General features: G+C 58.1%; 1 long non-coding RNA gene across 1 annotated transcript in view; it reads right to left on the bottom strand.

Annotated features, from left to right (window-relative positions):
• Positions 1-984: 984 nt before the first annotated feature.
• Positions 985-13265, bottom strand: part of LOC123374593 — a 43662-nt gene continuing 31381 nt past the window's right edge. Inside the window, exon 3 of the long non-coding RNA XR_006581135.1 lies at positions 985-1139. This is a non-coding gene — a long non-coding RNA (uncharacterized LOC123374593). The remainder of the gene's footprint in view (positions 1140-13265) is intronic.

Here is a 13265-nt window from a genome sequence, read left to right on the forward strand (position 1 = left end):
GAGGAATGAAAGTGAACATAGATGTAGAACCTGGAGACCAAAATCATGTTTACTCCCAGTTTGCAAAAAAATTCACAGGTGCTGGGATATTATAAAGAGGGAAGTCTGCCTAAATTATCTACTGCATCCTAGTCCTGAACCAGAGCAATGAGGTAAGGACAAGCCTCCAGACCAGCAGGTTCTCAGTAGGGTCACCAGACAGTAAGTGTGAAAAATCGGGACAGGGTGTTGGGGTAATAGGAGCCTATATAAGAAAAAAACCCCAAAAAATGGGACTCTCCCTATAAAATTGGGAATCTGGTCACCCTAGTTCTCAGAGCCCTTAGGGAATGTCTAAACTGTGATCAAAGACCTGTGGAACAGCTGTGGCTGGCCCAGCTCAGCTAACTCAGACTATTAAATTGCAGTGTAGATGTTCTGGCCTGGGCTAGAGCCTGAGCTCTGGGACCCTCCATCCTCTCAGGGTCTCAGAGCCCAGGTTCCAGCCTGAGCCAGAACATCTACACTGCAATTTGTAGCCCAGCAGCCTGAGCACCATGAGCCTGAGTCAGCTGATCTGGGCTCTGAGATTTGATGCTTTGGGTTTTTTAGTGTAGTATAGACATCCCCTTAATGGCTTCTAACTCTCCTGATCATTTGCTCTCCAGATTGACATGAGATAGCTTCAGTGGGATAGTGGAACTATTTTTCACATGGGAAGAACACAGGGGTGCTGGCATCTTCTGCCATCCTGGCATCTTCTGCCAACCTGTCTGTACCAGCTTCTTGGCCACAATACCCATGGATGGAGCCCAGGAGTCCCTGTGCCTGGCTCTGCTGTACAGATGGTGTGTAAATGGTGGAGTGGGATGGATAATGTCCATGGCAGGGGAACATGATTGCACAAGATTTGGCACCACTTTTTACTCCATTTTCTGATCAGCACTAATAGAGGCAGACAGTGGGCTGGGCTGCTAGTGCTTTTGCCTACTGAAGTGCTTGCAGGGACCCTCACCCATACACATGCTCCAGCTGCTCCTCTTTGGGAGCTCACCCAGTGCAGTTACTTACCAGTGAGACTGGGTGTTCGTGGCCCAAGCCGGGTTCCCGCTCCTTCACTTTCACAGAGCAGTCGGTCTGGTATGTGACTCTGGGAACAGCTGCGTGAACGAGACAGACAAACAGGAGGCTTATTATCATATAATACATATAATCATATGTATTAACTAATGCCTGTACAGCACTATGATAGCTCTGGCCCCTTCCTTTCATCTCATCGAGTTACACAAAGGTTGCCACAGAACTGTGTGTAAAGTCAAGCGAGAATGTAGAAACTGGCCCTGAGGTGCCCTCCCGGCCCTTCATCTCCCACCTCCGATTGACACCCAGCAATGATCTGCCACCATCCTGAACTGGAGTGAAACAGCCCCCTCCACCCCGCCCCCCACACTCACCATCCCCACCCTGGGAAGCCATGTTTATAGAGAGAGTGAGCTGGGGGATGGGCCCAGGTGTGCAGGGTCCTCCCTAGGGTTGGTCTTACACAAATTCACCAAGAGCTGCTGCCTGGGGACCCATCAGCTTGGGCAGCTCCTCTCCAGCAGCCAAGCCTGCACCTCCTCCCCCTCCAGCGCGTGGGCCTGGGCCTGGCTGCCGCAGTGCAGGAGCCATGTCCAGGACGTGATTTCGACAGGCCAGGTGGCTCTAGCAAGCTCAGCTCCTTCACGCCATCCAGGCAGGGGGAATTAACCCATTAGCCCAGCTCTCTCTCTACACCCCGGGGCCAGAACTCTGCTGTGGCTCTGCATTTCCTTCTCTGGCTGCCCTTGGCTTTCACCCGGGCCTGAGCTAGACACCCTCCTCTCCCCTCAGCATCTCCAGTTAAACAGCTGCAGCTCGCTGACCGGCCTGTTCACCATCTGCTCCAAAGAGCATTGGGCTGCCCCCATTAGAGTAGCCACAGGATTACAGCAGGGTCCCAGGGTGCTGTACACCCAGCCGGGCAGGCAGGCCCTGCCCCAAAAGGCTTACACTCTAGCTAGCCCTGACCGACACGGGGAGGGGAAGGGCTGACAGCCAAGCAGCGTGACGGAGTGGCTCAGGCTACAGCTGTTCCTGCTAGGCCGCTCGGGATGGGGGGGTTCGTTTCCCAGCATTCCTCTGAATACAGATGTTTTCTCGGAGCGGGATCCAGACAGAGGAGGGTAAAATGTTTTCATTCCAAACGCTCAGGGTCAGGTCATGGTTTGTCTAAATGGCTTTTGTTGCTGTAATTATCAGATTAGCAGATCTCTGGCAGCATGTTTAGGGGCAGCAGCATTAACCCTTTAGTGCCCCCCGCCCCCCCAGCATTCCCCCCAGACAGCTGGGGCAGCTGCTTTGCAGAGAAAGGGGAATAGCAGAGTGAGGAACAGAGCAAACACCAAGCCCAGGAGTTACTCTTTGCTCACGAGTCCGGGTGCCCAAAGGAAATATGTGCAGCCCGGAGACCGGCCAGCCAGTATGGAGAGGGCAGTGGCTGCAAGAGGCCAATGCAGTTCTGGCCTATGCATGCAGCAGCATGAAGTCATTGGGGGTGGGGGAATAGCCCCTCGCGATATAGCTCTGGTGTGACAGCCTCTGGACTATTGCATTCACTTCCAGGCACCTCCGAACCAGAAAGACACAGGGAGCGCAGAGAAGAGCAAGAATGGGGCTGACGGGGAAGGAGAGATTCAATATGACTGAGTGATGAGTGGGGGAGGCATGAGAAGCCAGCAGAGAAGAACTGATCCATGGGGCCCAGGGGCCATGACTAGGGAAAGCAGGATGAAACGTTTGAATATCAGAAGATGCCCCTAAGCCTGGGACATGGGAGGGTGCACCACCCCCATGCCCAAACAGAAACCAGCAGGGAACACACCACACTGGAAGTGAGGACACCGTCCAGCTGGGAGTGGCAGCCTGCAGCCAGAACAGCCACCTTGGCTGCAGCTGTTTCTCTCACCCACATTTAAAGGAGCAGCTATCAGAGGAGCATAACCCCATAAGGCTGGAATCCCACCTTTCTGAGGGGAGGGGCCAGGTGAAGCCATCATGGGGAGCTGCTGTATTAGCTGCTAGAACTTGAGTCCAGATGCTTTCTGCACCAAGCTGGTAGGAGCCCAATGAAAGCACCGCAGGGAGTGATCCTGCACAGCCTGGGGCCAAGACTGACTCCATGTAACCCAGTAGGCACTCTCCATTTCAAACCCAGTTTCCTGACTGCTCCATTTGTCTCCTCTGCCCACCTCTGTGTCCTGGGGGCATCCCCTGGTCTCCTTGTGCCTGGAGCAGCCTCACATTGACTGTTCTGGAGGTTCCTAGCCCTGCTTCTTCGGACGGGCCAGCTACTCCAGGAGGGATTCCAGCTGGAACTAACACCCCTCACTGTCCGCTCTCGCTCATGTTGGCCTCCTCTGAGCCTCCCTGGACCAGGAGCTCTGGCAGCGTCTGGGCCATTGCACAGTGTCAGGTAGTGAACACACTTAGTAAGTAAAAACTGTGTGATGCCAACAGGCTTCAGAGCTGGCATCATCCTTCTGCTGTCCTGGCTTCCTCCTCTTTCAGGGCACATCCCGGCTTGGCTAGGATGTGGGGTGATTTGCAGGGGGTACGGAGGAGCACAGCCCCTCAGGGCTCTATCCTTAGCGTGTCCCCTCTGCCACAGAAGGATGGGAGGGACTTCTCTAGGCTTCCCTTTTCTCAGTCATGCAGGGAAAGCCACAGCCCCCGTAACAAAGTCTTGTCCCTAAATGACATATTGGGACTAAATCTGTCCCCAAAGCTTCATCCTCCTTGATGAACATGAGTCTGACCTGCCTGGCACACTCTTTTCAGCACAGCACTGCCTGCTCTGGGGGCGAGGGGTCAGGGATGATGGAAGAGAGGTTCCCCGGGCCCCAAGGGCTCCAGAGCCCACTGCTGGACTGATCCCTGAATCGGTCTCACTTCCACCACAGGAAACAGGAACCAGCCCAGGGTTTTGCTGCTCTGCTCCCAATTGCTCAGGGAGTCTGCTGCCAGCACACCTGCTCCAGGACAAGAACCAGAGACCTGGGGTGAGTAAAGCTCCCGTCCAACATGTTTACATTCCGCTGTCTCCAACTGCTTTCCCCGGGGGGCGACGCGGGTTGGGGGCGAGGATCTGCTTTGTGCCAGAATTCTTCCCTTCACCTTTCGTGCATTCCTGTCAGGGCTCTGGGGGGAGGCACTGGTGCCCACTAGCTCCCCAGGAGCAAAGGCACCAGGCCACAGTCCGAGCGGGTGCAAATCCACTGGCTTCACATGCGAATCATGCCAGGCCCCCGGTGTGAGGGAGGGTGCGCAAGGGCAGCTCAGACTTATCCCAAGGAAGAGGGACGCTGGAGAACAGACAGCGCCGCAGAGCCCGGTAGGGCTCCACAGCTGGGGATGCCTCTGACAAGCACCTGGGGTGCTCGGACTCAAGGCAGCTCTTTTCCCCAATTCCCAGCTCATGGCAGAGACCAGACAGTCCTGCTCCCGCCGCTGCCTGCTCCTTGCTGGCTGCTGTGATCCACACCAGTCTCTCCAGCCAGGGCTGGGCTTAGCAGCGCTGTCTCGCTGGGCCTAGCAGAGGGAGCTCTCAGTGCTGGCTCCCCATCACTACCAGAGCCAGTGCCAGGCCCTGGTTCCCAGCTTCAAAGCCCTCCAGGGCTGGGGCCCATCTACCTAAAGGAGCCCCTCTTCCTCTGCCCCACCCCAAGGCACTGGAGCTGGAGATGAGGCTCCTCCATGAAGGGCACCTCCCTGTGCAGCACTTTGCCCCAAGCACTTGGGTCTCGCTGCCGTCAGAGCAATGGGCAAAACTCACCTGTCCCCAGCAGGCTCTCCTTGGGCTCGGGAGCCCATCTCCTCCCAAAGCAACAGAGAGCACGGGGCTGAGCAAGCCTGGCCCTGGGGCTGCCGCAGCTTAACCCTCCGGCTGGTGACAGCAAGGCACCAGTGCAATGAGGGCAGGGCCAGTGGGCTGGCAGCACTGGAGAGAGGAGAATGCCAGGGCCTGGGGAGGGGAGACAACCCAGGGAGACAGGGGCTCTGACAGGAAGAGCAGAGGAGGGCAAGGGGCAGAGAAAGAGGAATCCGGTGTTACCGGCGCAAGGCAGTCTGGCTCTCGGCTTTGTCTGTCAGCACCCAGCGGTGCCGATGGCACTGACTCCCCGCGATAGACAGAGACAGCCGGGCCTCTCTGAGGGGCACAGTCAGGCTTCCCCCCTGCACCTCGCTGCCCCTCTCTGGTCTGTTCAAGAGCACTCAGAGCCTGAACTCTGGTGCCAATTAATGTAAGAGATGGATGGTGCAGGCAGGGAGTGTGCAGGCTTCCCTCACAGGACACAGCCAGTGCGCCCAGTGTGCCTGCTGGTCCAGCCTAGGGTCCCCTCTCACACACACAAAGCACTGCCAACACCCCTCCATCCCAGCCTGCAGCCACACACCCTGCGATTCCAGCCCTGGGCCCCCACCTCGGTCAGTGCCCCTCCATCCCGACTCACAACCCACCCCTGCGATTCCAGCCCTGGGGCCCCACCTCGGTCAGTGCCCCTCCATCCCGACTCACAACCCACCCCTGCGATTCCAGCCCTGGGCCCCCACCTCGGTCAGTGCCCCTCCATCCCGACTCACAACCCACCCCTGCGATTCCAGCCCTGGGCCCCCACCTCGGTCAGTGCCCCTCCATCCCGACTCACAACCCACCCCTGCGATTCCAGCCCTGGGCCCCCACCCTGGTCAGTGCCCCTCCATCCCGACTCACAACCCACCCCTGCGATTCCAGCCCTGGGGCCCCACCTCGGTCAGTGCCCCTCCATCCCGACTCACAACCCACCCCTGCGATTCCAGCCCTGGGGCCCCACCTCGGTCAGTGCCCCTCCATCCCGACTCACAACCCACCCCTGCGATTCCAGCCCTGGGCCCCCACCTCGGTCAGTGCCCCTCCATCCCGACTCACAACCCACCCCTGCGATTCCAGCCCTGGGCCCCCACCTCGGTCAGTGCCCCTCAATCCTGACACAACCCACCCCTGCGATTCCAGCCCTGGGGCCCCCACCTCGGTCAGTGCCCCTCCATCCCGACTCACAACCCACCCCTGCGATTCCAGCCCTGGGCCCCCACCTCGGTCAGTGCCCCTCCATCCCGACTCACAACCCACCCCTGCGATTCCAGCCCTGGGCCCCCACCTCGGTCAGTGCCCCTCCATCCCGACTCACAACCCACCCCCCTGCGATTCCAGCCCTGGGCCCCCACCTCGGTCAGTGCCCCTCCATCCCGACTCACAACCCACCCCTGCGATTCCAGCCCTGGGGCCCCACCTCGGTCAGTGCCCCTCCATCCCGACTCACAACCCACCCCTGCGATTCCAGCCCTGGGCCCCCACCCTGGTCAGTGCCCCTCCATCCCGACTCACAACCCACCCCTGCGATTCCAGCCCTGGGGCCCCACCTCGGTCAGTGCCCCTCCATCCCGTCTCAAAACCCACCCCTGCGATTCCAGCCCTGGGGCCCCACCTCGGTCAGTGCCCCTCCATCCCGTCTCAAAACCCACCCCTGCGATTCCAGCCCTGGGCCCCCACCTCGGTCAGTGCCCCTCCATCCCGACTCACAACCCACCCCTGCGATTCCAGCCCTGGGCCCCCACCTCGGTCAGTGCCCCTCCATCCCGACTCACAACCCACCCCTGCGATTCCAGCCCTGGGCCACCACCGCGGTCAGTGCCCCTCCATCCCGACTCACAACCCACCCCTGCGATTCCAGCCCTGGGCCCCCACCTCGGTCAGTGCCCCTCCATCCCGACTCACAACCCACCCCTGCGATTCCAGCCCTGGGCCCCCACCTCGGTCAGTGCCCCTCCATCCCGACTCACAACCCACCCCTGCGATTCCAGCCCTGGGCCCCCACCCTGGTCAGTGCCCCTCCATCCCGACTCACAACCCACCCCTGCGATTCCAGCCCTGGGCCCCCACCTCGGTCAGTGCCCCTCCATCCCGACTAACAACCCACCCCTGCGATTCCAGCCCTGGGCCCCCACCCAGAGCTGTATCGAAGCCCCTCCCCATAGTGACAGGCCCCCTCGCCTAGGCTGGTATTGAGACATCACCCACTGGGCCAACATTTGTGTGTCTTGCTCACACCCGTTCAGATTCCAGTAGCTCGTCTGCTCAGACTGACCGCGCTGACCTGAAAGGCCACCGGGCCGCCGCAGCTGTTGCAGGCCCCTGCTTTCCAAGTGCAAACATCTTGCCTGTTCTCCACACCAGGCAGATTGTGGGGCCCCACACGAGCTGTGCGGGAACTGGACTTTCTGTTCCATGGGAAAGGCTGAGATTTCGCAATTTGCTCCCAACGGTTCGTGGGCATCCCCACTGTCAGCATGATGGATTCTCGCTGGGCTACTCTGAAAAGCCACTCTGCAAGCACCGCTGCAAGCCAGGCTGGGTTAGCACTCAATGGGTTCTGCCAGAGAAATCTCCCAGTGGTCTTCCCGCCCTCCCGGGAGAACCCAGGGCCACCAGCTTGATACTTGCCAAGCACCACCTCACCCAGGTCCAGGTAGGCCCAGGGGCTGCTAGGGTGGGATTTGGCTGGTCTCTGATCTGTTCAATCATGGTAGAACTCAGCTCCTCCCCCCCGCCCCCCCGCAAACTGCCCCCACCCCATGCAGGACACAGAAGCATAAAGAAAAGCAAACTGCCATTGGTAACCAGTAAGGCAGGAGATCCCAGAAAACGTGTCACACAGTAAAGTGCATCTTTAATCTGTAAAACGTTTCTTAAAATGTAACATCACAGCAAAGTGTGTCTGGCCAGCTTCTGGAGGAAAGGAAACGGGAAGAGGTTAGTCGGCCTGCGACCGAGAGAGAGGAGAACACACAAGGCTCGTGGGAGTCAGTGGGGCACAGAATCACCATGGCTGCACCCCCAGACTCCAGATCTGACACAGACTGAACAGAAACAGGGACGCTAATGCAAAACTCTCCAGAGCCCCCAAATAAATCCTCTCTAGCTGTCACTGACCCAGTGCAGCTCTTTCCACCCCCGTAGATCCCTGGGGGGGTGGGGATGGAGCAGAATACATGATGTGGGGGGAAGAAAGGAAGTGGGGAACTGGCTGGGCCACGTGGGGTCAGCTCACACTGGGGCTCCAGGCCCTGCATGCTCCCATCTGGATCCTGGGGGGGACATACAAGCAAGACTCAACAACAAAGTATAGAAGGAAGGGAATAATACTTCGTCCCTCGGCGCCCCACATCCAAGGGAGGCTGGGCTTGTCTGAATGAGCGCTGCACCAGGGCCAGGCAACCTTCTGCCATGGCATCTACACGCACGTTATCTGTGTGACGATGCAGCTCCCACCCCCACAACCCACAGGCAGACCCATGGCCAGGACCATTGTGGGCAACCAATACAGCAGAACATCAACAATACAGGTGACTTTGATACAGCTGCTCCAGCGAGCGGTTGCTGGGCTATGGGCAGGTGCTGCCTGTCACAGAGTCCCCGGGCGATGCTCTGGAACTGCTCCCCACAAAGCCAGGCAGGACTCTGGGAGCCTCCTCTCCCTCGGAGCAGACTGTCTGCAGGGCAAGAAGCTCACACGGCTTCACCTCCTGGGTCTCTCCTTGGAGCATTCAGCATCCTCTGCCCCTCCGTGCGCTTCCCACAGCGAGTCCGCCCAGGCGGGGTCCTGGGGAAGCCACAGGGTCCTGCCCCCCCACTTCACAGTCAGACGTGACTCTCAGCCAGGCAGTAAAACAGAGGTTTATTAGATGACAGGAACACGGTCTAAACCAGAGCTTGTAGATACAGCGAACGGGACCCCTCAGCCGGGTCCATTCTGGGGGGCAGTGAGCCAGACAACCCCGTCTGCCCTCACTTCCCATCCCCAGCCAGCTCCAAACTGAAACCCCCTCCAGCCCCTCCTCTCTGGCCTTTGTCTCTTTCCCGGGCCAGGAGGTCACCTGATCTCTTTGTTCACCTTTAGCTATTCCCTTGCAGGAGGGAAGGGCCCCGGCCATTTGTTGCCAGGAGACAGAGTGTCAGTGATTTATGCACACTGGACTTTATCCCACCACCTAGAGACTTAAGAAATGCACAGGGGAAACTGAGGCACCCACACAGTATTCAGAGGAAACATTAAGAACAGTCCCACTTCATCACACTGCCATTCACAAGCTGCAATGGTCAAGGCAGGCCCGTGTGGATACACGAAATAATCTAGAATCACTTTGCTGTAATGCATAACTCTGAAAGCACTGGGTGCTCCAGGGCAGGCAGGTAGGAAGCCCTGTTCTGTGTTACCCACAGCCCAGTTTGGTTTACTGCCTGGGGGTCCTGCTGTTTCATTGGCCTTCCTGGTACAGGAGTTTAACACCACACTGTACCTAGCCCACCAACACCCTGGGAGGCAGAACAGGGCTCCCAGCAACTTTAAGGAACTGGGGAATCAAGGCACAAGGAGGTTAAGTTATTTGCTCAACCTTGCACAGGGAGTCTGTGGTAGAGAAGGGAGCTGATGCCTGATCTTGCCAGTCCTAGGCTGGGGCCCTGACCACTGGACCATCCTCCCTGCCCTTCCTAATGCAGCAGTTGCTTTTTTTCCTGCTTGGCTTACTGGGTTTTTATTTCTGAATGTTGTTATTGATATGACAGGCCCATCGCGGGGAATGTTTGCACCACAGCAGGAGTGAGCCTCCCAGCCTGGCCAGTCAGACCAACACTAGTGAGACTCAGCTGAGCGTGCAAAAACAGCCGAGCTGCAACTTGGGCTCCCAAGCCTACCTGGCCAAGACCCGAGACTCTGAGCCACACGCCTGCACTGCTACTGTCAGCACATTAGCCTGAGCTCTGCCAGCGCACGTCTGGCCGCCTGGTCCGGGAGCATCGCGCCCAGCTTCAGTGTAGTCAAACCAGAGAATTCCCAGCTGAACGCAGGTCCCCAGTGTGCCAGGCACTGCACACACCCACACAACCCAGGGACCCAGCAGAACTGGAATTAATTCACAAACTTAACCTCATTAAATTAGGCCTGAATAAAGCCTGGGAGTGGCTGGGTCACTATAAAAAATAATTTTCCGTCTGTTGATATTCAGCCCATCTTGTCAACTGTTCAGAATGGGCCACATCCACCTAATTGAATTGGCTTGTTAGCACTGACCCCACACTTGGTAAGGCAACTCCCATCTCTTCATGTGCTGTGTATATATATATATATACACACACACACACACACACACTGCTTACTGTATTTTCCACTCCATGCATCCAATAAAGTGGGTTTTAGCCCACAAAAGCTTATGCCCAAATAAATGTGTTAGTCTCTAAGGTGCCACAAGGACTCCGCGTTGTTTTTACTGATGCAGACTAACACAGCGACCACCCTGAAACCTGTCACCAACAAGGAAAGTGTCATTGCCAGCTGCAGGGGGAGCTCTAGCACCCACATACCAGGAGCCTGGCAGGGAATTACCGCTAGGCACCCTGCCCCCCTACAGGTGTCACTGCTCGGAGCCGCACTCCCACCTCTCGCCCCCAGCGGCCTCCCAGCTCCCCTGGGGGAGGGCCTGGCACCAGCTGCAGGAGCACACTGCTTGTGTTGGAGAGCCGGGCTAGAGGAGCGGGGAGCCAGGGTTCCCAGGTGTAAGCAGGTTGCATCTGGACAGCTCCATGCAAGACTCCAGCCCCACCTTCCAGCACCAGAATCCCTCCCCCTCCCCAGCTGCAATCGGGAAGCTCCAAGCCTCCATCTCATTCCATTTCAGCCCTCCTAGGCCCCCTGTGTCCCCTACACCCCACCACACGCACAGAGCAAACCCCAATACACATCCCAACAGACACCTGGACTGCATCACTGCCTCCCCGAGTCTCCACCCACTCCTGGTGTCTGCTATGGCCTCACTTGTCCTCACAGCAGGGCAGGGCCCAGCTTATCTGCGCTTTTTTGTGACGTGCCCAGTACACTTGTGATCTCCATCAAATAATACCTGGTCAGCCCCAAAGGGAATAAGCACAGGGGGACTGGCCAGTACCCTACAGGTTCACATCACACTCCTCTCCTCAGCCTCCTTCTCATGCCCCAGAGCATCTCTTGCCCTCTCTGTTGGCTGGAGGGGTGAATGTATGCCATGTGTCTTGTGGTTTTATGCCACAGGCTGCCCTCTGCCTGGTACCACTGCATTCTGCTTGTGCTTTGGGATCTGCAGGAAAGATGAAATCCCACCAGCTAAAGCTGCATCATCTCATATTGCGCTCCCTGCCCCAAGAGGTGTCTCCTGGCCCACGAGACGGAGTGATGCTCTGCCCGGATGCCAACCCATGGCACTGCCCGTTTCACAGCTGGCAATGGGTCATCCCCTCCTGAGCTCCTTCATCCCTCACCGGGGCCAGAAAATGGCTGTTAAAAGCAGGGGGCCCTAAATGCTTCCCCAGGAGCTGGTGGAAACGCTTTGTGCCCTGGTCAGGTCCATGACGCTAGGCAGGCAGGTACCCAGTGTTCAGAGCTCCCAGCTTCTCTGAAAATCGTGCTCTGCACAAGTCTCTGCCCAGCCACACTTCGGAGGCTGGTGAGGGCAAGCACAGACTCAGCGTGAACCCCTTATGCCAGCAGGGCCAGCAGCTCTGAGCATCCTGCCACGAGCCCTCCAGCAGGGCTCCCCTGAGGCCAGCAGGGAGCTTCCTCCCCACAATGTCCTGTGCTGCCTCCTGCCTGCAGCAGGGCCCAATTCGAACAGTTTCAACGGGGCCCCGGCAGGGATGACTTAAAAAAAAAACACATGTAAAAAACCACGTGGGGCTTGTACTCACCGGGTGGTGCTCCGAGTCTTTGGCGGCACTTTGCCGGTGGGTCCTTCACTCGCTCCAGGTCTTCGGCGGCACTGAAGGACCCGCCACCGAAGACCCAGAGCAAGCGAAGGCCCCATCGCCGAAAACCCGGAGCGAGCGAAGGACCTGCTGCTGAAGTGCCGCCGAAGACCCAAAGCGCCGCCAGGTGAGTAAAAATTAAAAAGGTGCCTCTAGCCAGGGAAGGGATCTCACTGGGCGCAGGGCCTGATTCGGGGGAATTGGTGGAATAGGCCTAAAGCCGGCCCTGCCCTGCAGACAATCAGAGAACACCCCTCAGGACAGCCTCAGGGAGTTCGCTGCACAGCAGTGTCCAGTCAGTGCCAGCTGGGGCTCCAGCATCATGCTGACAAAGATTGGGCAAGAGACCTCCAGCTGCCCCTGCACCGCGAGGGAATATGGACCGATGGGGCTTCTGGACCCTGGTATGAGGCAGATTTACTGAAAATGATGTATTTAATATTAAAAATAATTTTTCACTGTTTGCCTGGCGTCAGCCTGAGCACTTACTCACCCGGGAATTCAAACAAAGGCAGGCCTGGCTCCCAGCCAGGGGGTCGGGCGCTGGGTGGTCGTGTCCATCCAGGCCGCAGACCCGCCTCTGGGTCACTCTCGGGTTTGTGACATGATGTCTCAATTTATTTATTGGCAATGTTTGAACAGGAAATGCTAATGGTTTGGGTTTGTGGAGACAGCTGGAGGGGTCCGGCAGGAGCTTCTGGGAAGGGGACTTCTCCTGGGGGCGGGAGGCGGGGCCCTCTGGTGCAGCTCACTACTCAGCTTGGAGCGCCAGTTCCCCTGCAGCCTGGGGACAGGGGTCGCCAGCAGGCAGTGACAGGGGTGGCGAGGGTCCTGCTGGCTCCATCACTTCACTGAGTTCCCGTTCTAGTGCCTGTCACTACAGGAACACGGTGTGAGAGCGAGGTGCACCCAATGCACCCTGAGGCAATCCACTGACTCCAGCCACTGCCGTAGAGTGTCCCGGGCAGCTGAGCATGGGAGGGAGCAGGAGGAGGGTGATGTGTGACGGGAGTTCAGGTGTGTGTGTGGGAGCAGGCCTGCATGTGTTCCACTCTAGCCCTTCGGGACAGGCCCAGTTCTGCTCGTGGGCGGGACGTACTGCCTTGCCTCCCGTTGGAGGGGGGTCGAGAGGTGCTGGTGCAGTTTGGCTCTGGAGTGGGCTGTTCCTGTGTTTGCTGATAAGAGAGGAGGTGAAGCTTGACCCAGGAAACCAGACAAGATCCCCAGAGATAAACTCCCTGCAACAAGACAAAGGCACTGACCTTTCTGCAGCCCGAGCCACTGCGTTCCCACAAGCACAGCAGCTACTGACCCTGGGGAAAGCACAGCACAATAGCCCAACGAGCCGGGTGCTGGAGCCCTCCTAGGGTGAGTAGCCACAGGGACCACGCCAGGA

Source organism: Mauremys mutica, chromosome 7 (genome assembly GCF_020497125.1).
Source record: "Mauremys mutica isolate MM-2020 ecotype Southern chromosome 7, ASM2049712v1, whole genome shotgun sequence".
Lineage (NCBI taxonomy): Eukaryota > Metazoa > Chordata > Testudines > Geoemydidae > Mauremys > Mauremys mutica.